Source organism: Somniosus microcephalus, chromosome 5, assembly GCF_052327205.1.
Source record: "Somniosus microcephalus isolate GS21.2 chromosome 5, FLI_Smic_1.0, whole genome shotgun sequence".
Classification (NCBI taxonomy): domain Eukaryota; kingdom Metazoa; phylum Chordata; class Chondrichthyes; order Squaliformes; family Somniosidae; genus Somniosus; species Somniosus microcephalus.
Window position 1 is genome coordinate 269,698,488 of NC_140991.1, and position 22,998 is coordinate 269,721,485.

At 51.8% G+C, this 22,998-nt stretch overlaps 1 long non-coding RNA gene across 8 annotated transcripts in view; it reads left to right on the forward strand.

Moving 5' to 3' along the window:
* The window catches only part of LOC147117716 (uncharacterized), a 698,822-nt gene that overhangs the window by 361,090 nt on the left and 314,734 nt on the right, over positions 1-22,998 (forward strand). The gene's annotated exons all lie outside the window — the stretch shown is intronic.

Consider the following 22,998-nt stretch of genomic DNA (forward strand, 5'->3'; position numbering starts at 1 on the left):
TCCAACTCTTTGCTTTCTGTCCGCCAACCAGTTCTCTATCCAAGTCAATACCTTGCCCCCAATCCCATGTGCCTTAATTTTGCACGCTAATCTCTTATGCGGGACCTTATCAAAAGCCTTCTGAAAGTCCAAATACACCACATCCACTGGTTCTCCCTTATCTATTTTACCAGTTACATCCTCAAAAAATTCCAGTAGATTAGTCAAGCATGATTTACATTTTGTAAATCCATGTTGACTTTGTTCGATCCTGTCACTGCTTACCAAGTGCTCTGCTATTACATCTTTTATAATAGATTCTAGCATTTTCCCCACTACTGATGTCAGGCTTACCGGTCTATAATTCCCCGCTTTTTCTCTACCACCTTTTTTGAATAGTGGGGTAACATTAGCTACCCTCCAATCCATGGGTACTGTTCCAGAGTCTATCGAGTTCTGGAAGATGACCAGCAATGCATCTACTATTTCTAGGGCCACTTCCTTAAGTACCCTGGGATGTAGATTATCAGGCCCTGGGGATTTATCGGCCTTCAGTCCCATCAATTTTCCTAACACCATTTCCCTACAAATACTGATTTCTTTCAGTTCCACCCTTTCATCAGGCCCTATGTTCCCCGGCATCTCTGGGAGGTTATTTGTGTCCTCCTTTGTGAAGACAGAACCAAAGTATGAATTTAGTTGGTCTGCCATTTCTTTGTTTCCCATTATAAATTCCCCTGATTCTGACTGTAAGGGACCTACGCTTGACTTCACCAATCTTTTTCTCTTCACATATCTATAAAAGCTTTTACAGTCAGTTTTTATGTTACTGTTTAAACAAAAGAGTTCCTATGTATTATACTCGAATAACATTTCACACACAGCTTGTTTGAGAATTTGTGATTGCAACTTCGATTTCTACCCACTGGACCTTCCCCCGATGCTTTGGGAATGTTCGTATAGGCTAGTGATACAATAAAAAACTGCGGTGATGGCTTGTGGCCAGGACAGCACCGGCGGCAGTGCTGCCGACTGAGGAGAAGCCAAAATATTGCCTCTTCCTGTGCTGTAAGTCAGGGACAATGTGATCTCCTGGACTTGTTTCCATTGCCTAATGGGATCGCTGGGGAATTTCACAGTTCCCCGCAAACCCCCCCCCACCCCCCCAATTGTCCTGGGTTTTTATCTTTTCTTGCCTCTCCCAGAATGGCTCCGGGTAGGATGGGAGTGTCTGAATTGTGCAAACAAGGCGTCACGACTGTGTTGGATAGGCTGGATGGATCAGACGGTCTTTTCCTGTCCGTCATTTGTGTCATGTTCCAGGTGGTTTTTCTACTTCTCTGGCTGCCTCATTGAAGTATGGTGATGCTGCCAATTTAGAGCTATTGTCAATAACAGAATTAGAATATAAAAGGGCCTTGGGAGGAAAAAGGTGACTTTGGACCTATGGTGCCCAAAGCTCTCCACCACTGGGGTTTTCCTCATGTCATATCTGGGTCTATTGTAGATCGATTTGACAGAGATTGAGTGCTATGATTAGTCAGCAACTCTATGCGATCATGCGACTACCAGGATGGTAGTCTTCTTTCCTCTAATAATTCCTATATTCCTATGTTCCTATTAGATGCCATCCTGTATACCATCAAAAACTAAAAGTAGCCATAAGAATGTATAACGTTGGAATTTGCTGTTTTGCTAAATACTAAACAAATGTTTCACAAATAGTTATAATTGAAAAACACCACCCTTCCCGAACATTGTTGTTGGACTGCTTGCAACAGAGAATGGAGGCTTGTTTTGGATTGGTGGTCATGGGGATGTGTTTTCCTGAGGAGACAGTAATGCCTGTGGTCCCAGGAACCCTGACGAGGGCAAACAGGCTTTGGGGAGGAGGCTGGAAGGGAAAAAGCTAAAAGCAGATTGAATATGAATTCTCCTAGCTCTCCGCTCCGAGCTACCACTGATGTAAATGAAAATCAGCTCAGGAGTGGGTGGTGCACATTTGGACTCCTGTAGACTCCTGGCATGTAAAGCTAGCACTGGGATTCAGAACCAAAATGTCTACCACTGTTCCACCCTTCCTATCTACTGCCCTGCTGCACAGCCGTTGGTTGTAATAAATGATGTGCTATCAATTACTCATAAAAGACTGAGAGTTAAGAGAGTAACTAAAGGCTTTTATTAGCAAAGAACAGAGCATGCCTCTCGTGGTTGACTGGGTTCCAAGAAGGCAGGGGGCTGCAGGTCAATCACCTTTATACCTGGGCCTGTGTGGGTGGAGCCAGCCGAGACATGTTGAGGCATGCATAGGTACAACAGTGTGTAATAACAACAACAACAACAACAACAGTGGTTTACCACATTCACCCCTTGTTTAAAATTGAGTCCGGCGGGGTGAAGTGTACTAAAGGTTCGTGTAAGTAAGTCTATCAGGTGGCCTTGTATGCCGTCCTGATCGTCGTGGTGGCGGCGGTGATGGTGCAGCATCCAACGTTGAGTCTGGCGTCTCATTGAGTGGTTGGGTGGTCAATGACGGGTCCTGGGGCTGCGGCATGCCGTCTAGCGGGGTTGGGTTGTGGGTAGTGGTGGATGGCAATGGTAGTGTTTCAGGGGCACCCAAAGGTGCAAGATCTCGTGTGGGGGCTGTGTCCTCCCGCCCGTCCGGGTACGCTACGTAAGCGTACTGGTGGTAGGCGTGGGTAGTGGTGGATGGCGAGGGGGGTGTTTCGGGAGCACCCGAAGGTGCGAGGTCTCGTATGGAGACTGTGTCCTCCCGCCCGTCCGGGTACACCACGTAAGCATACTGAGGGTTGGCATGGAGGAGGCTCACCCTCTCGACCAGGGGGTCCGTCTTATGGGACCTCACGTGCTTCCGCAATAGGACGGGTCCTGGAGAAGTCAGCCATGTTGGTAACGAGATCCCCGATGTGGACTTCCTGGGGAAGGAGAACATTCTCTCGTGAGGGGTAGCATTGGTGGCTGTACAGAGCAGTGACCGAATGGAATGGAGCGCCGCAGGGAGGAATTCCTGCCAGCGAGAGGTCGGAAGGCCCTTAGATTTCAAGTTTAAAAGGACTGCCTTCCAGACCGTCGCATTCTCCCTTTCCACCTGGCCATTCCCCCGGGGGTTGTAGCTGGTGGTCCTGCTTGTAGCGATACCTCTCGAGAGCAGGTACTGCCGGAGTTCGTCGCTCATAAAGGATGAGCCCCTGTCGCTATGAATATAGCTAGGGAAACCGAACAAGACGAAGAGGTCATTCAGACATTTAATGACCGTGGTACTGGTCATGTCTGAGCAAGGGATGGCAAACGGGAAACGGGAGTACTCATCAATTATGTTGAGGAAGTACACATTGCGGTCGGAGGAGGGGAGGGGCCCTTTAAAATCGATGCTCAGCCGTTCAAAGGGGCGCGTGGCTTTGATCAGGCTTGCTCTGCCTGGCCTATAAAAATGCGGTTTGCACTCGGCACAGATTTGGCAGTTCCTGGTCATGGTCCTGACCTCGATGGAGTAGGGCAGGTTACGGGATTTGATGAAGTGAAAAAACCTGGTGACCCCCGGGTGGCAGAGGTCATTGTGGAGGGTCTTCAGTCTATCGACCTGCGCGTTGGCGCATGTACCACGTGATAGGGCATCTGGGGGCTCATTGAGTTTCCCGGGCCGGTACAAGATATCGTAATTGTAGGTGGAGAGTTCGATTCTCCACCTCAAGATCTTGTCGTTCTTGATTTTGCCCCTCTGCTTATTATTAAACATAAAAGCTACTGAACGCTGGTCAGTGAGCAGGGTAAATCGTTTTCCGGCCAGGTAATGCCTCCAATGTCGCACAGCTTCCACAATGGCCTGGGCCTCCTTTTCGACAGAGGAGTGTCGAATCTCGGGACCCTGGAGGGTCCTTGAGAAAAAGGCCACGGGTCTCCCCGCCTGGTTAAGGGTTGCAGCTAGGGCAAAGTCGGATGCGTCGCTCTCCACTTGGAAAGGGATGGACTCATCCACTGCGTGCATTGTGGCCTTCGCAATATCTCCTTTTATGAGAGTGAAGGCTGCACAGGCCTCTGCTGTCAGGGGGAAGGAGGTGGACTTGATGAGGGGTCTGGCTTTGTCCGCATAGTTGGGCACCCACTGAGCATAGTACGAGAAAAACCCTAGGCATCTCTTCAGTGCTTTTTGGCAGTGGGGGAGGGGGAGCTCCATAAGGGGGCGCATCCTGTCGGGGTCGGGGCCGATGACTCCGTTCTCCACTACACAGCCAAGAATGGCAAGGCGCTTGGTACGAAACATACATTTGTCCTTGTTGTATGTTAGGTTCAGCCGCTGGGCCGTACGGAGGAATTTCTCTAGATTAACATCATGGTCCTGCTGGTCGCGGCCGCAGATGGTGACGTTGTCTAGATAGGGGAAAGTGGCCTGGAGCGCGTTCTGGTCGACCATCCGGTCCATCTCCCGTTGGAAGACTGAAACCCCGTTGGTGACGCCGAAGGGAACTCTGAGGAAGTGGTAGAGACGACCGTCAGCTTCAAAAGCTGTGTACTGGCGGTCCTCAGCCCTGATGGGGAGCTGGTGGTATGCCGACTTCAGATCAATCGTCGAGAACACCCGGTATTGTGCTATCTGATTGACCATGTCAGATATGCGGGGGAGTGGGTATGCATCTAGCTGGGTGTAGCGATTGATCGTCTGGCTGTAGTCAATAACTAGGCGCTGTTTTTCGCCAGTCTTCACTACCACCACTTGTGCTCGCCATGGGCTGGTGCTACTTTCAATAATCCCTTCCTTCAGGAGTCTTGCTACCTCGGATTTAATGAAGCTCCTATCCCCAGCACTGTAACGCCTGCTTTTGGTAGCGATGGGCTTACAGTCGCGGGTGAGGTTAGCGAACAAGGAGGGGGGGGGACTTTAAGGGTGGAGAGGCTGCAAGTGGTGCGCGGCGGGCGATTTAAAAGCTGCTGGCTGCAGACTGTGAGTGGGGGGAGGGGTCCGTCGTACGCTAATGTGACACTCTTAAGGTTGCACTGAAAATCCAACCCCAGTAGAACGGCAGCGCAAAGATGGGGCAGGACCAGGAGTTTAAAATTTTTGTATTCTGTGCCCCTTACTGAAAGGGTCACTACACAGTAGCCACCGACGTCCGCTGACTGGGCTTTGGAAGCCAAAGAGATCCGATGTCGCGTCGGCAGGACCGGGAGAGAGTAACTGCGCACCGTGTCGGGGTGGATAAAGCTTTCCGTGCTCCCGCTGTCAAAAAGGCAGGTAGTGGCGCGGCCGTTTACCTTAATGTCCATCATGGACCTGGACAGTTGATGAGGGAGAGATTGGTCCAGCATCACGGAGGCCAGCGTATGGTCGAGCGAGTCGATGTGGTCGTCAGATGAGGCGGTGGTTGAGTCCGGGTCCCCCGTGGTTGAAGTTGGAGACGTCCGAGATGGCGGACAAGATGGCTGCCCCCACGGTTCGCACGCGGCGCTGCTGGCGTTAGCGGTTTTACCTTTGCAGGTGCTGACATAGTGTCCTTTCTTCCCGCAGCCGGAGCAGGTAGCGTTTCTCGCCGGGCAGCGTGCTCTGGGGTGTTTTGCCTGGCCACAAAAATAACATTTCTGTGCCTTGGACATCGCAGCAGCAGTTGAAGGTGGCGGTCCCATGACCCAAGGTTGTGGCGTCCACGTTGCGGAGCGGTTAGGGGAGAAGGCGTCCATATTCCTGTGGGCCGCGTCGAGCGAGAGCGCGAGGGACACTGCCTTTCTCAGGTCCATTTCTCCCTTTTCCAACAGTCTCTGCCGGGAGTAGTCGGACCTTAGACCCGCAACGAAAGCATCTCGGATCAGTCCCTCCGTGTGTGCTGCGGCTGATGCTTCTTTGCAATCGCAGTCTCGGCCGAGTATCCGTAGTGCCCGTAGGAAGGCCTCCACCGATTCCCCGGGCTGCTGTCTGCGGGATCTTAAGAGGTGCCGGGCATAGACCGTATTTACCGGGCGTGCGTATTGCCCTTTTAGCAGACCGATAGCCGCCGTGTAGGTCGTCGCGTCCTGGATTATTGTATAAACTTGGTGGCTCACCTTTGAGGCCAGGATTTCCAACTTGTTTTCGTCCAGGGTCACAGTTGAGGCTTGCAGGTAGGTCTCGAAGCAACGCAGCCAATGCGCGAATTTGGTAGCCGAACCTGCTTCTTGCGGGTCTAGGTCCAGGCATGTTGGTCTGAGGGCTCGCAGCAGCTCCTGTTGCTCAGCGTTTGGTGCAGCAGCCTGCTGTTCAGCGTTTGGTGCAGCAGCCTGCTGTTCAGCAAATGTCGACATTTTGTTTTTGCTAATAAAATTGATGCGCTATCAATTACTCATAAAAGACTGAGAGTTAAGAGAGTAACTAAAGGCTTTTATTAGCAAAGAACAGAGCATGCCTCTCGTGGTTGACTGGGTTCCAAGAAGGCAGGGGGCTGCAGGTCAATCACCTTTATACCTGGGCCTGTGTGGGTGGAGCCAGCCGAGACATGTTGAGGCATGCATAGGTACAACAGTGTGTAATAACAACAACAACAACAGTGGTTTACCACAATAAACAAACAAAAAAACATCAAGGGGACAATTTTCGAACTGCCGACTGCCTTTATCTTGCCTGAAAAATGGGCATTCGGCAATTGAAAATCTGGCGGGCACCTTATTGAGACCCAAGGCTTGCCCGATGCATTTTTCGGATGTGCCTCTCCGTGGGCAGGCAGCATGTCCACCTGCTTCCAGCGCAAGGAGGCTATTTAATTATGCAAATAGCGTTTCTCTAGGACCCCATTTGCAGTTTTCCGGTGCAAATGGGCGGAGGCCCAGAAGTTTTGGGAGGAGAATTTTTGAGGGGGCAGAAAGAGCAGGAGTTCTCCTCCTAGCTCCACAAAAATATTGCGGGCTGTAGCTGCCCCATGCTTGCCCCACCCACCCTCCACAGGGATCGCGCTCTTTACCCCCACCCTGCCGTCCGCACCAGGCTCGACCTGCGTGGGAGCCAGCTGATTACCCACCTCAGCAGTCAGGCACCCGCTTCGCACCCGCAGCTGGCCAGCGGCATTTGAATGAGGCCAGAAGTCGAGAACGGTTCGCGAATGGTCTCCTGAAGCTGGCTGTGGGCAGGCCGGGCAGTGCAGCTGCTTCACCGACTTTGCGCCTGCTCCAGGCAGATGTTGAAACCAACACTCCAGTACTGCCCTGGAGCTCCAGGAATTAAAGTTCAATGTCCTCGACCTTGTTGCATGCAAGCCAGGAGAAAAATCATAGGAGCATTAAAAGAAATTATTTGCTTTATTGATTTTCTTTGAACACTTTTGATTGGTTATAAAAATATTAGGAATGGGAGAAAAGGCTGTTTGACTGGGTGGGGCGGTTATAGGCAGGAGGTCATGTAATGAAACCTGCTGGGCTATGTCCAAACAAATTGACAACCTTAGTTATGACCCTGAGTGCCTGCTCGACTCTGCTTTTCTCTTTCTGAACTTGTCACCGGCCTTCCTTAATGAAGCCAACCATGTTCTCTGTCCCTCGAACTGTTTTTCTGTCAGAAAGAATATTGCTAATATTGAGGTACAGGTGGGGACGGGAAGGGACAGTGAATTGTGGTCCAGCCATTCTAGACTTCACGTAGGTCCTGATATTTCTTGTAAAAACGCAACCTCTCTTTGCGAGTCCCAGTGTAATAAAGTAAACCCAGCTCTACATTTCACTGAGTTTGTCACTTTTTTGCTCAAAAATACCTCCATGTTTCCGATGATCTGGTTTTTGTCAGTGTATTGGCCTGCAGTAGGGTTGCTACTCTGGTTGTGCATATTCCTGAAGGTTTCATCACATGATATCTCGCCTCCAACCGCCCCACCCCCAACACTCCCACCATTGGTCGCCCAACGCGTCCATCCTTGTTTTTTTTTATTCGTATATGGGATGTGGGCGTCGCTGGCAGTGCCAGCATTTATTCCCATCCCTAATTGCCCTTGAGAAGGTGGTGGTGAGCTGCCTTCTTGAACCGCTGCAGTCCGTGTGGTGAAGGTACTCCCACAGTGCTGTTAGGGAGGGAGTTCCAGGATTTTGACCCAGCGACGATGAAGGATCGGCGATATACTTCTAAGTCAGGATGGTGTGTGGCTTGGAGGGGAACTTGGAGGTGGTGGTGCTCCCATGCGCTTGCTGCCCTTGTCCTTCTAGGTGGAAGAGGTTGCGGGTTTGGGAGGTGCTGCTGAAGAAGCCTTGGCGAGTTGCTGCAGTACACACTGCAGCCACGGTACGCCGGTGGTGGAGGGAGTAAATGTTTAAGGTGGTGGATGGGGTGCCAATCAAGCGGGCTGCTTTGTCCTAGATGGTGTCGAGCTTCTTGAGTGTTGTTGGAGCTGCACTCATCCAGGCAAGTGGAGAGTATTCCATCACACTTATAACGCAACGCCTTCCCCAAGTGTAAAGTGAACCGATTCTTTATTACTCAATTTGGATGATTTTTGATTGTCAGTCAAACAGATAATTTTCCCATCTCCAATATTTTTACAACTAATAAATGAAAGGGCTCAAAGAAAATGGAAACAACATACAATTCTTTTTAATGCCATTTCCCCATGGTTGTTCTGAATCTTTAATTCTGGAGATGTCAGGCCAACACTGGTGGGTTGGCAACCCTAGTCTGAAGGTATGACTTGTATAATAGCATTTATCGTAGCTATCATAAATGTGTAAATGACCACCCAATGTGTTTGGCTGGGTTGATTGAGGAGCGAGATCAGCAGAAAATCTATCTCTACAGTGACACTAACGTCACTTCCAAATATGCGAGATAATGCTATTGGAGCAAATTAGAAAACAATGGCCTAGAAATTGAGTTTTGGCTTAGCCAGGGCTTTAGCGCCGGGAAATTAGTGCCGGCGCTAAGTCCCCCTGCGCGCGCCAAAAATTCAGCAGGGCCGCGCCCAAACGGCTGCCGGCGCTACTGAAGGGTCTTTGCGGCGGTAAATCGGCGCTAACTGCCGTTTCGCGCCGCTATTCCGGCGCTGCGGCGCCCGCTGCGGTGCGGCAGGTTCGGGAAGTGCAGGCCTCCTCCTTCCCTTAAGGAGGACCTGCCTGCACCCGGCCGCGGCCCGCGAAAATCGTTTTAAAAATGAGCCCGGCACCTCGGACAAGTGCCGGGCTTCCTTCTGTTCCGTGGGGGGGGGGGGGGGGGGGAAGTCCGGGGAGTGAGCTGCGGCCAGGCGGGCGGCGGGAAAGCGGCCGGCCGCCGCGGGGCCTTTAATGCGCCGGCGCAAACTTGTGGAAGGCACCTCCGACAGAACGTTGCTTGCGGCTGCCACGGGCGAGGCGGCCGCAAGTCAATTTCGGCGCTGGGGCCCGTTACCATGGCAACCGGGACGCTGCGCACACCGATGACGTCATCGGTGCCGGCGCAGCGCTACCGGTCTACCTCGGCGGAAGGGCCCCAGGCAATTTCGGCGCCGGCGCCAATTGCAGCGCTAGGCCCTCTAGCGCCGCAAAATCGGCGCTAAGGGCACTGAATTTCTAGACCAATGTCCTTTTATTCTGTCACTGGTTGTAATGTAAGTCTGCAAAGAAGAGAAGATAGCACTTTAAGATAATTGTCCCACTCTCCATTGAGCAGCTCAGCTACTTTGTGTTGGTTGGTCTGGAGGACCGGCTATTTGAAGTGAGTCTGATTTCTCCAAGCAAGTGAAACCAAACATAAGCCTTTGGCATAGATTAGTTCCAAGTGCCGAGCATGATTTTTATTTCAATAGCAAACTTCATGGAATACTAACCCTCAGGATTTCAGTGTAAACACTGGTTATTAAGTGTCAAGGTCCACAATTCAGTGTATCATGGGATTTTTCCAAAAACTAGTCCGAAATACAATGCAAGCTACTTATGATTGTGCCTTATATGTGCTGGATGTTTTTGTTTCTATTTTTAAAAACTTTCTCCATGATGTACAATTTCACAGGTTTAGGTCATTCTCGGGTACTTTGCCTGAGTTGCCTTTCGTCATGTGTGAACCTTGACAGGGAGAGTCAGCAGGCTTGGGAATCATCATCACCTCCCACTACACCTCAACATCCACATACTTCACTCCCTCACCATCTTTTGCACGGTCCTTTCTTGCTTGCGCTCATGCAAAATGGGTTGACCACATCAGGGGAGTTACTCTGTGGAGGAGGAGGAGACTGTAGGCAATGAAATACAGTCGTTCTATGATTTGAGAAGCATAAGGAGTATCCATGTTCACTGACCTACATTGGCGTATGATCCACCAACACCTCTCTCTTAAATTTCTCATCCTCGTGTTCAAATCCCTACATGGCCTTGCCCCATCCTATCTCTGTAACTCCCCCTGAGAGCTCTGTGCTCCTTCAATTCTGGCCTTTTGTGCATCGCCCCACCATTGGAGGCCGTGCCTTCAGCCATCTTAGCCCTAAGCTCTGAAATTTCCTCCCTAAACCTATCCGCCTCTCTACCTCTTTCTCCTCCTTTTTAAGACAATCCTTAAAACTTTCCTTTTTTACCAAGCTTTTGTTCACCCGTCTTAATGTCTTCTTCTTTGGCTCAGTGTCAATTTTTGTCTGACTACACTCATGTGAAGCGCCTTGGGATGTTTTATTACCTTAAAAGCGTCATATAAATGCAAGCTGTTGTTGTCTGATGTCAGAGAAGGAAACCAACCCAATAATCTTCACATTGTAATGTAAAGAATACGTAAGGAGAAATTCACTAATCCCATGCTTCCAGCAGTGAGTCACATTTGAAGAGAACATGGACCAAAGATAGAGTTACAGCGCTAGCACCGATTCTCTAACCCACGCTCCATTGGAACAACCCTGGGATCAGTGAATTTACCATGTAATTCATGTGGGTATAATTTTGAGAATTCGTTTTTTTCTTTAAAAGAACGGATTTGAACTCCATTTTAAAAGGACTGGTTTCTGAATGAGAACGAAGTTGCAATTTTAACACTATGGTGCATAAATTATAATGATGCTATTCGTCCTACTCATTCTCAGTAGCATAGATAGACTGGTCCATGTGTTTAGAACTAACCTAAAGCATTTGAGTAGGAATTCTTACATTTTTCTGCTCTACTTACTCAAAGTATTTCTCCTATATTTTAGATCATTCTTATAGGTAAGTCTTAGCTCTCAATGATCCCGAGAGTATCTTTCCTGGCACTGATGTCCAGACAGTTTCTGATTGCAAGCCCAGGATAATGAAAAGAAAACTTTTTGTAAACTGCTATAGCTACTGAATCTATCATGGAATGAAAATCAGACAGGTTCTGTAAATGCTGCCTAATCTACCACCCAGGTGGTAAAGATGAAAATCTACTTCATAGACAGGTTGCCAGAATGGGCAAAGAGGTGGCAGATGCAATTTAATGTGGATAAGTGTGAAGTAATACATTTTTGGAGGATAAACAAGGAATGGGAATATACACAATGGAAAGACTCTGAAGAGTGTGGATGAGCAGAGGGACCTAGCGGTTCAAATCCATATGAGTAGAAATTGGACATCACTGTGTCCATAAAACAGACGTAAACGGGTGCAACGAGGAGCAATTTTGGGGACCATTGTCCCGCACCCAAAGGACGCCTCAAAGACGTCCGACCCGATACTGTGTACAGTATTGTCCACCCCATTATGGAAAGGACATTAAAGCCATAGATTTATCAGGATGATGCTAGGGATATGAAATCATAGTTTTAAGGATTGACTTTAGATACTAGGGGGGAGAAATTCGGTTGGTAGCACCAGCGATTAGCGCCTAAAGAGGCCGAGAAGTGGGGCATTAGCCAATTTTCGGCCGGGCGCAGTGAACCCAGCGCCTCTTGCCATATTGAGAGGGTTTTAGCACCGGCGCTAAATCTTAGTACCCGCTTGCGGGCGCAGGCAGATCATGACGTCATTTCAGTGTGCAACGCCTTTTTGGCGCCACGGACTGGAAATTCAGTGGTGCGCCCCTTCGTTCCGCCTGGCGCTAATAAGGACAGCTTACTGGAACGTTCCCCAGTCGCTCTCGGGCTTAGGGGGGCGCTCTTTAAAGGGGATTGCACTGGTATAAAAGCGGCAGCCATTTTGGGAGCACAACTTCTTTGAGATTTTCACAGAGTTGCACTCTGAGAGCCATATCACTAGTGACCCAGCGCTGCCAGAGGACCTTCAGCCTTCAGACCATCACCCTGCTGCTGGTGAGCGTTTACACCCTGTATAATTTCTTGTTACCTATTATTATGGGGGCTGCTTTGGAGGGGAACGTCCTGCTGCTCGACCATCTGGAAAGGGCACAGAGACGGAGGGAGAGAGGGCCAGGGATGGCCAGACGGAGGAGGGCCAACAGACGTCGCCACACCAGACCTTACGCTGCCAGGGTATTCAGGCAGCAGTTCTCTTACCTCAACATGTCGGAGGAGCAGTGTCTTAGGAGGCTGCGATTCAGAAAGGAGGTGGTGACTGAGCTGTGCCACCTGCTTCAGGCAGATCTTCAGCCGTAGATAAGGTGCAGGAACTCTCTGTCGGTGGCTGTCAAGATTACAGTAGCACTGAATTTCTATGCGACCGGCTCCTTTCAGGCAGCAACTGGTGACATTGCCAACATCTCCCAGTTTGCGGTGCATAGCTGCATCCAGCAAGTAACAGATTCCCTGTTTAAAAGGCGGCGGCAGTACATCTCCTTCACTGCAACACTGGAGAAGCAGCGGGAGCGCGCAGAGGGCTTCGCGGCAATAGCGGACTTCCCCATACTGCAGGGCGCCATTGAATGCACGCACGTGGCTTTGCGGGCGCCTGTTTTGAATCCTGAGGACTTCTGCAACCGCAAGGGGTTCCACTCCTTGAATGTGCAGCTGGTCTCTGACCACCGGCAGCTGATCCTCGCGGTCAATGCTCAGTTCCCAGGCAGCAGCCACGACGCATTCATCCTGCGCCAGACTTCAGTAGCAGACCTTTTCGAGGCCCCGGCTCACCCAGAAGGCTGGCTTCTCGGTGACAAGGGCTATCCTCTGTGCCCATGGCTGATGACCCCGCTCCGTTCGCCCAGCACCCCTGCAGAAGAGCACTACAACGTCAGCCATCAGGCGACGAGGAACATTGTGGAGCACACAATCGGCGTGCTGAAGCAGCGGTTCTGCTGTTTGGACCATTCGGGAGGCGCCTTGCAGTACTCACCAGAGCGAGTCTCCCACTTCGTCGTTGTCTGCTGCATGCTCCATAACCTCGCCACCCTGCGCACCCAGCCAATGCCAGCAGACATTGAAGGACCAGCAGAGGAGGAGGAGCAGGAGGAGGAGGAGGAGGACCAAGACGGGAGGGTCCGAGAAACTGGAAGGGCCGTCCATCAGAGGCTGATAAGGAGTCGGTTCTAGGCCCCTCTCACGGAATGCTTGGTGCCAATCGAAGACCAGGAATGGAACCATTCGGATAACCCAAAGCCTATGAAGGCCAGTATGAATGTAAATAGCAGACATGGCCAATGTCAATAAAATAATTTGTTTATTTTGAAAAATGTGCTTCCTTCCAACATGACAAAGCAATGGCACCAGAAAGCTTAACTAACAAACTAACACATAAGTGACTCGCATACCTGGGAGACTATCCAAAACATTACTAACATTCAGACCAAGTGACTCGCACACCCGGGAGACTATCCAAAACATTACTAACATTCAGACCAGCATCCACGGCCTTGATTTCTAGAAATAAGACATCTCAGCAGCACCTTCTACTCTTTCCCCTTTGATGGTGATCTACTTCTCTTGCAGGAGTGGGCCTTTAGCGTAGCGGTAGCATCCCTGCCGCTGGGCCAGAAGACGTAGGGTTTCGAACCCCGCTCCAGACAGTCCCGGCAAGTGGAGTCGGAGCGCCGGCTCTAAATTCTGGGTTGACATCCAGCGGGATACTTGCGTCCGTGGGTTTGGGTGGCCCCCCCCCCCCTCGTATGGGTTGTGGGAGCCCATAAAACCCTCCCGCCATAGGACTAACCACCCTAATGGCTGGTACGAAGATGGTTACGGTCACGGAAGGAGCGTTAATCGCGGCCAGAAATCCTTCCACCACTTCATACAGTTCCCCAAAGGGAACAGTATGAAGACACGTACGACGACGACTTCTCTTGCGAGAACGGCCCCTTCCCTCCCTGCAGCTCCTCCGTAATGGGACCCCAGTGGCTGCATGAAGGCTGGGGGACGCCTGCTGACTGTCCGAAAGCGCAGATGCCCCCGAGGGACGGCCTGGACGGACTCTGGGCTTGGAGGGCCTGGATGCTGACTGCTCCAACTGGGCATGGGTGGAAGCAGTCTGTCCTGCAGGTGATGGCAGCTGCAGTGGAGACGTGCCAGTGGTGGCATCAGGAATGCTGACATCCTGAGAGCGGACACCTGCTCCGTGGTCGGCCGACACACTGGCACTCTGGTTCGCATGCTGCGGTGCTGCCCCGTCAATCATCTGGTCCACAGATTGCTGGCCTGCTGTGGTGCTGCAAGGGCCCCAGGTAATCCTGCCTGATCCATCGAGGGTGGCAGCAGTCAGAGCTTGCGTGGCCTCAATCTGCCTCTGCATGAGGCCAGCGAGTGACTGCGTGGCAGCACTCAGCACTTGCGTGGCAGATGCCAGTGCTTCGGTGAAGCCCTGGACAGTCCTTTCCAGTGATGTACCGAAGCCCTGGACAGTCCTTTCCAGTGATGTACCGAAGCCCTGGTCACTCCTTTCCTGTGCTGCCCCGAAGCCCTGGGCACTCCTCGCCTGTGCTGCCCCGAAGTCTTGCACACTCCTTGCCAGTGTCTCGATGGATTCAGGCATCCTTGCCACTGCAGCCATCAGCGTGTACGTTCCCAGAAAGGGCCATGGGTGCTGGCTGACAGATGGCCATTGGGGCATCGCGCACCCTCTGGCCATAAAGTCAGGTGCAGATGGAGGGATGAAGAAGATTGCCAAAAAGCCACTCACCCTAACGACCCGAGTGAGATCGTTGAACTTCTTCCTGCATTGCACAGGAGTCCTGGGCGCCACGCTGCTGGATTTGACTATTTGCGAAACTTCCCTCCAAGCTCTGCGGTACTCGTTCTGATGAGGCCTCCTGCCATTGTCAGGGTACAGCACTGCTCGCCGGCGCTCCACTGCGCCAACCAAAGCATCCAATGCCCCATCGGTAAAGCACTCCGCTCTCTGCCTCACCCTCTCCATCTGGTCAAAGTTTGTAACGCCACAGAATGCACAGCGCCGATTTTGAGGCCTACAGGGCGATGAGTGTGGCTGCTGATCCTAAATGACCCGCCCCTTTAAGAGCTGGCCGGCGCCAGCATGTCTCGTGGTCATCGATTATTGACAGCACCTGCGCTGTGCCCGGCCGCCCAGATATTGAGTAGCGCCGCCAGGTTAGCGCCTTAGGAGCCCCGTGCAGCGCCTGATTTTACGCTGCAATCACCTTTAGGGGCGATGCAACCCAATATCGCTCGAGGTGGCGATAAGTTGCGCCTGGCGATAGAATTTGCGCACCGCCAATTCTAGCACCCCAAGCGCGGCTATACCCAATTTCAGCCCCTAGGACTATTTCCACTGGAGCAGGGTAGGCTCAGAGGTGATCTAGTGGAGAATTATGAAGGGTTTTGATCGAGTGAATAGGGAGAAACTATTTTCTCTGGTTGAAGAGTCAATGACAAGGGTTCATCAATCTAAAATTGTCACTGAGATTGAGGAGAGGTTTAGAGAAATGTCATTAGACAGAGGGTCTTTGAAGTGTGGAATGCTTTGCCACAGGGAAGAGATGAGGCAGAGATCATTGTATATTTTAAGGGAAAATTAGATCGATGTTTGGTGCAGAGGGCTATGAGGAGAACACAGCACAATGGAATTAGATTCGGATTGCTCCAGCACAGTGTTGTCCACTAGAAATTGTTGACGAGCCACAGGTCTGCCTATTTTAGCCCCATGCACTAATTTTAGTAGAAAATGCCTCACACACAGTGCAGGAAAATTTACTTCAAGTATATATTTACTTAAGCGTCTACCACCATTCAGTGCAAAACTTTGCAGCCTTTCTCTTTCAACAAAGTTTGAAATTCTGGTATGAATTTATCAGACACACCACACGTCAGTGCAGCTTTTACGTTTATGTCAGCTTAACATAATCGGAGTGACTGCTGAGAATGTTGCTCTGCACAAAATCACGCGCCGGACGCAGCCCCCCTCCCCATCCAGTCCCGCCCCCTCCCCATCCAGTCCCGCCCCCTCCCCATCCAGTCCCGCCCCCTCCCCATCCAGTCCCGCCCCCTCCCCATCCAGTCCCGCCCCCTCCCCATCCAGTCCCGCCCCCTCCCCATCCAGTCCCGCCCCCTCCCCATCCAGTCCCGCCCCCTCCCCATCCAGTCCCGCCCCCTCCCCATCCAGTCCCGCCCCCTCCCCATCCAGTCCCGCCCTCTCCCCATCCAGTCCCGCCCCCTCCCCATCCAGACCCGCCCCCCCATCCAGTCCCGCCCCCTCCCCATCCAGTCCCGCCCCCTCCCCATCCAGTCCCTCCCCATCCAGACCCGCCCCCTCCCCATCCAGTCCCGCCCCCTCCCCATCCAGACCCGCCCCCTCCCCATCCAGACCCGCCCCCTCCCCATCCAGTCCCGCCCCCTCCCCATCCAGTCCCGCCCCCTCCCCATCCAGTCTCGCCCCCTCCCCATCCAGACCCCCACTCCCCATCCAGACCCGCCCTCTCCCCATCCAGACCCGCCCCCTCCCCATCCAGTCCCGCCCTCTCCCCATCCAGTCCCGCCCCCACCCCATCCAGTCCCGCCCCCTCCCCATCCAGTCCCGCCCCCTCCCCATCCAGACCCGCCCCCTCCCCATCCAGTCCCGCCCCCTCCCCATCCAGACCCGCCCCCTCCCCATCCAGTCCCGCCTCCTCCCCATCCAGTCCCGCCCCCTCCCCATCCAGTCCCGCCCCCCTCCCCATCCAGACCCGCCCCCTCCCCATCCAGACCCGCCCCCTCCCCATCCAGACCCGCCCCCTCCCCATCCAGACCCGCCCCCTCCCCATCCAGACCCGCCCCCTCCCCATCCAGACCCGCCCCCCTCCCCATCCAGACCCGCCCCCTCCCCATCCAGACCCGCCCCCTCCCCATCCAGACCCGCCCCCTCCCCATCCAGACCCGCCCCCTCCCCATCCAGACCCGCCCCCTCCCCATCCAGACCCGCCCCCTCCCCATCCAGACCCGCCCCCTCCCCATCCAGACCCGCCCCCCCATCCAGTCCCGCCCCCTCCCCATCCAGTCCCGCCCCCTCCCCATCCAGTCCCTCCCCATCCAGACCCGCCCCCTCCCCATCCAGTCCCGCCCCCTCCCCATCCAGACCCGCCCCCTCCCCATCCAGACCCGCCCCCTCCCCATCCAGTCCCGCCCCCTCCCCATCCAGTCCCTCCCCATCCAGACCCGCCCCCTCCCCATCCAGACCCGCCCCCTCCCCATCCAGACCCGCCCCCTCCCCATCCAGACCCGCCCCCTCCCCATCCAGACCCGCCTCCTCCCCATCCAGACCCGCCCTCTCCCCATCCAAACCCCCTTCCCCAGCAAAACCCCCCTCCCCATCCAAACTCGCCCCCTCCCCATCCAAACCCCCCTCCCCATCCAAACCGCCCTCCCCATCCAAACCGCCCTCCCCATTCAGACCCCCCTCGCTCTCCCCAGACCCTCCCTCGTTCTCTACCCAGACCCTCCCTCGCTCTCTATCCAGACCCTCCCTCGCTCTCCCCCCAGACCCTCCCCCGCTCTCCCCCCCAGACCCTCCCCCGCTCTCCCCCCGGACCCTCCCCCGCTCTCCCCCCGGACCCTCCCCCGCTCTCCCCCCGGACCCTCCCCCGCTCTCCCCCCGGACCCTCCCCCGCTCTCCCCCCGGACCCTCCCCCGCTCTCCCCCCGGACCCTCCCCCGCTCTCCCCCCAGACTCTCCCCCCAGACCCTCCCCCGCTCTCCCCCAGACCCTCCCCCGCTCTCCCCCCGGACCCTCCCCCGCTCTCCCCCCGGACCCTCCCCCGCTCTCCCCCCGGACCTTCCCCCGCTCTCCCCCCGGACCCTCCCCCGCTCTCCCCCCGGACCCTCCCCCGCTCTCCCCCCGGACCCTCCCCCGCTCTCCCCCCGGACCCTCCCCCGCTCTCCCCCCGGACCCTCCCCCGCTCTCCCCCCAGACTCTCCCCCCAGACCCTCCCCCGCTCTCCCCCAGACCCTCCCCCGCTCTCCCCCCCATACCCTCCCCCGCTCTCCCCCCAGACTCTCCCCCCAGACCCTCCCCCGCTCTCCCCCAGACCCTCCCCCGCTCTCCCCCCGGACCCTCCCCCGCTCTCCCCCCGGACCCTCCCCCGCTCTCCCCCCGGACCCTCCCCCGCTCTCCCCCCGGACCCTCCCCCGCTCTCCCCCCGGACCCTCCCCCGCTCTCCCCCCGGACCCTCCCCCGCTTTCTATCCAGAACACGGTTGGATGCTGCTTGCTGTTTGCCATGGTGTGCCCTGTTGGAGCTGCTCGTTATCGGTTTGCCTTGCTTTGTGCTGCTGGCCTGGAATGATTGATCCAATTGGTTAAACTGAGCATGATGACAGCTCCCCTCTTCATCCAATGCTTCTGGTGTTTCCGTGGTTCTGATAGCTGGCGTTTTCACCTGTTACACTGCATGTTATGAGATCCTGAGGGGTCTGGACAGGGTGGATGTGGAGAGGATGTTTCCTCTTGTGGGAGAATCTAGAACTAGGGGTCACTGTTTAAAAATAAGGGGTCGCCCATTTAAGACAGAGATGAAGAGAAATTTTTTCTCACAGAGGGTCGTGAGTCTTTGGAACTCTTCCTCAGAGGGTGGTGGAAACAAAGTCTTTGAATATTTTTAAGGCAGAGGTAGATAGATTCTTGATAAGCAAGGGGGTGAAAGGTTATCGGGGGTAGGCGGGAATGTGGAGTAATCAGATCAGCCATGATCTTATTGAATGGCGGAGCAGGCTCGAGGGGCCGAGTGGCCTACTCCTGCTCCTAATTCATATGTTCGTATGTTATCAGATAACCAATAAGGAGTAACCAAGGAAATAAAGCAGACCCAACAATCAAAAAACACTTTACCAACAAATGAGCAAATATTTGCAAGTACATATACATACACCATGCAAATGAGATCAAATGCCCAATGATGATGTCTATTACTCATTTTAATTTACTAATCAAAAATGCAATTAGCCACACCTGGATTCCCACTCATCCACATGTGGCTAGCATCTAACATACTGGACAACACTGCTCTAACAAAGAACCAGTGCAGATGCAAGGGGCCGAATGGCCTCCTTCTATGATGGTAGGTTCTATGGTTCTATAAAAGTGTGTTGGTGGAGACAGCTGTGTCTTTTGACTGCGATGTACTGAACAGCTGAACTGCTCATACCTGCCTGTGCACGTCAGTAATGAGAGGAGGGGTTGGGGGGAATCTTTATTCTTTCTGGAGTCTTTGCTATCTGCCTTATGTTCTACAGTCAAACAAGCATCGATCTTGTTATAATCTCTGGCAATGCTCCCTGTAAGCTGCGCTTTGTTCTGTTTCTTTTAATGCGTGGGCCCTTTAAATTTTTGCGCGTGCACAATGTTTACAATGTAAAAGCCGGTGAGCGGTCTGCGCGGGAGCTTGCAGATTACAGCGCACGCACCTTAGCAGGAATATTGATCACCGGCCTACTAGTTCCAGAGGGGTCTTGTTTACATCAATAATGCCATTGACATTGCACTCACATTACATTGGCTGACACATCGTGAAAGTTTACTTAGATCCTGGTTCCAGGTGCATCTTTCAGGAAGTGATAGAAAGGATATAGATTTTAGAGGAAACACTACATCCTGTTGTCATTTAACCAACTTAGTGCCTCATTTATGCCAAAACAGGCAACAGTCCTGAATATTAGAACAACAATATCAAGCTAAGAACATGAGAACATAAGAACATAAGAAGTAGGAGCAGGAGTAGGCCATACGGCCCCTCGGGCCTGCTCCGCCATTCAATAGGATCATGGCTGATCCGAATCTAGACTCACGTCCACTTCCCTGCCCTCTCCCCGTAACCCCTAATTCCCTTATCTGCTAGGAAACTGTCTATCTCCATTTTAAATTTATTTAATGTTGCAGCTTCCACAGCTCTCTGGGGTAGCAAATTCCATAGATTTACTACCCTCTGAGTGAAGAAGTTTCTCCTCATCTCAGTTTTGAAAGGGCAGCCCCTTATTCTTAGATTATGCCCCCTAGTTCTAGTCTCACCCATCAGTGGAAACATCCTCCCCGCATCCACCCGATCAAGCCCTCTCACAATCTTATATGTTTCGATAAGATCGCCTCTCATTCTTCTGAACTCCAATGAGTAGAGTCCCAACCTACTCAACCTTTCCTCATACGTCAACCCCCTCATCTCCGGAATCAACCGAGTGAACCTTCTCTGAACCGCCTCGAGAGCAAGTATATCTTTTCTTAAATATGGAAACCAAAACTGCATGCAGTATTCCAGGTGTGGCCTCACCAATACCCTGTATAACTGCAGCAAGACTTCCCTGTTTTTATACTCCATCCCCCTTGCAATAAAAGCCAGGATTCCATTGGCCTTACTGATCACCTGCTGTACCTGCATACTAACTTTTTGTGTTTCATGCTCCAGGACCCCCAGATCCCTTTGTACTGTAGCACTTTGCAGTTTCTCTCCATTTAGATAATAACTTGCTCTTTGATTTTTTCTGCCAAAGTGCATAACCTCACACTTTCCAACATTATATTCCATCTGCCAAATCTCTGCCCACTCACTTAGCCTGTCTATGTCCTTTTGCAGGTTTTTTATGTCCTCCTCACTCATTGCTTTCCCTCCCATCTTTGTATCGTCAGCAAACTTGGATATGTTGCACTCGGCCCCTTCCTCCAAATCGTTAATATAGATTGTAAAGAGTTGGGGTCCCAGCACTGACCCCTGCGGAACACCACTAGTTACTGATTGCCAGCCCGAGAATGAACCATTTATCCCAACTCTTTGTTTTCTGTTAGATAGCCAATCTTCCACCCGTGCCAGTATATTACCCCCAATCCCGTGATTTCTTATCTTGATCAGTAATCTTTTGTGTGGAACCTTGTCAAATGCCTTTTGGAAGTCCAAATACACTACATCCACTGGTTCCCCTTTATCCACCCTGTATGTTCCATCCTCAAAGAATTCGAGCAAATTTGTCAAACATGACTTCCCCTTCATAAAACCATGCTGACTCTGTCCTATTAAATTATGTTTATCCAAATGCTCTGTTACTGTTTCCTTAATAATGGACTCCAACATTTTGCCAACCACAGATGTTAGGCTAACTGGTCTATAGTTTCCAGCTTTTTGTCTACTTCCCTTCTTAAATAAGGGTGTTACATTAGCAGTTTTCCAATCTGCCAGGACCTTTCCTAAGTCCAGGGAGTTCTGGAAAATAATCACCAATGCATCCACAATCCCTACCGCCACTTCTCTCAAGACCCTAGGATGTAGGCCATCAGGTCCGGGGGATTTATCCGCCTTAAGTCCCATTATTTTACTGAGTACCATCTCCTTAGTGATTTTAATCGTCTTTAGCTCCTCCCCCCCCCATTGCCCCCTGTTTGTCCAGTGTTGGGATATTTTTAGTGTCCTCTACTGTAAAGACTGATACAAAATATTTGTTCAGCGTTTTTGCCATCTCCATGTTCCCCACCACTAGTTTCCCGGTCCCATCCTCTAAGGGACCAACGTTCACTTTAGCCACCCTTTTTCTTTTTATATAGCTGTAGAAACTCTTGCTATCTGTTTTTATATTTTTTGCTAGTTTACTTTTATAATCTCTCTTCCCTTTCTTAATTAATCTTTTAGCTATTGTTTGCTGGCTTTTAAATGCTTCCCAATCTTCTATCCTCCCACTAGATTTGGCTACTTTATATGCCCTTGCTTTCAGTCAGATGCTATCCTTTATTACTTTACTAAGCCACGGATGGCTGTCTTTTCTTTTACTCCCCTTTTTCCTCAGTGGAATATATTTATCTTGAAAGATGTGAAATATCTCCTTGAATGTAGACCACTGCTCTTGTACCGTCTTACACTTTAATCTGTTTTCCCAGTCCACTTTAGTCAATTCTACTCTCATACCTTCATAGTCTCCTTTATTTAAGCTCAGTACGCTGGTTTGAGATCCAACTCTCTCACCCTCGAACTGAATTTGGAATTCAACCATATTATGGTCACTCATTCCAAGGGGATCCTTTACTAGGACATTTTTTATTAATCCTGTTTCATTACACAGGACCAGATCTAAGATTGCCTGCCCCCTGGTTTCACTATCCTGATCCTTTGACCCAATATCATTTCTGACTATTGCAGTGATTCCATCCTTGATTAACATAGCAACCCCACCTCCCTTTCCTTCCTGTCTGTTCTTCCTAATTGTCAAATACCCTTGTATGTTTAGTTCCCAGTCATGATTATCTTGCAGCCATGTTTCCGTAATGGCCACCAGATCATACCCATGTGTAGTTATTTGTACCGTCAACTCGTCAATTTTGTTACGAATGCTGCGTGCATTCAGATAAAGAACTTTCAAATATGTTTTCTGACAATTTATTCCTGCTTTTATCCCTTTTACTACTTTACCTTTATCATTATACATTCTGTCCCTTCCTGACACGCTCTGGTTTTTTAATTCCCCCACTGCTACCTTGCTCTATTGCCTTCTCCGCTGTCATTTTTATTTTTCGCTCTCATAAAACCTCCTCCCCACTAATTAGTTTAAAGCCCTCTCTACAGCCCTAGTTATTCGATTCGCCAGGACTCTAGTCCCAGCACTGGCCAAGTGAAGTCCGTCCCAACGGAACAGCTCTCTCCTGTCCCAGTACTGATGCCAGTGTCCCAGGAAGCAAAACCCATTTCTCCCACACCAGGCTTTGAGCCACGCATTTAACTCTCTAATTTTATTTACCCTAGCCAAATTTGCAAGTGGCTCAGGTAGTAATCCAGAGATTATTACCCTTGTGGTTCTGCTTTTTAATTTGGC